Here is a 1098-nt window from a genome sequence, read left to right on the forward strand (position 1 = left end):
ACCAACAGTTAATACTTTCATTACCAGGTAAAAATTAGAATCATTTAACATTAGATACTAAATGTGATTATTTTTATAACAAAAGCTCTCTTTATATGGTATTCTAACTTGACATTTTGTATTTGCGTTCATAATGGGGATACCCTCCAGTTTAACAGACTGACTTTGTCACCATCAAAGTGAAGATCAAGGTCCAGGTTTAATAATGTTAGTCTCACTCTATCCAAATTCCCCAGTACAAATTTAACCCTCATGGTTTTTCTAACAAAAATGTGTGAAAATTGTACCAGAGGGTGTACAAAACCATCATTTCTACAGTAAAATTAATTCACGTGTTAGCTCAGTAACAGTAGTGTGCACGGGTATCTGTGGTGATTTCAGGACGTATGGTATCATGGTTGTCCTGGAGATCGAGTTACTAAGTTTAGTTTACTGTTGAACTATCCAAAGAGGACGTAGTTTTATGTTAGCACCATAGGGGGGAGTTGTTAATTCACCACAAGGAGAATTCTGTACTCTCTTAATGCTCAAAATTATCATTGAACCTGGAGTGCTGTACAGTCAATGGCACAGAAACTATTTGTAAATTATTTATCCTACTTCTAGTTCTTGATTTCATTTACTGACACATATTCTTTCTTAGAAAAGTGAAAATTAAAAAGCAGACACTTTTTCTATTTCATTCTATAGTGTGTAAGAAAGCTAGTAGACATGGGATTTTGTGCTCATTCGACGAGTTAAATTCTGAGACTAAACATCAAAAGATTTAAGTCCTCTTCATCCTAATACATTAATTTCCAAAAATGCTACACAAGGTACCTGAATGATAATAGGGTGTTTGCCTAGCATGCAGCAGACCCGGATTCTATCCCCAGCATCCTATGTGGTTCTTTATGCTTGCCAGGAGTGATTCCTGAGCGCAGACCAAATAAGCACTGAGCACTTCCAGATATAGCCCCCATATAACCCCTAAAAAACCAAAAATGTTCTTCCATATATTCTAGAACACATATTTCCTCTATTTCTGAACCTCTACCATACCATAGGCATGCATCACAGTAGGAGATTGAATTGGAAAAAGCAATGTGTACACAGTAA

Source organism: Sorex araneus, chromosome X (genome assembly GCF_027595985.1).
Source record: "Sorex araneus isolate mSorAra2 chromosome X, mSorAra2.pri, whole genome shotgun sequence".
Taxonomy (NCBI): Eukaryota; Metazoa; Chordata; class Mammalia; order Eulipotyphla; family Soricidae; genus Sorex; species Sorex araneus.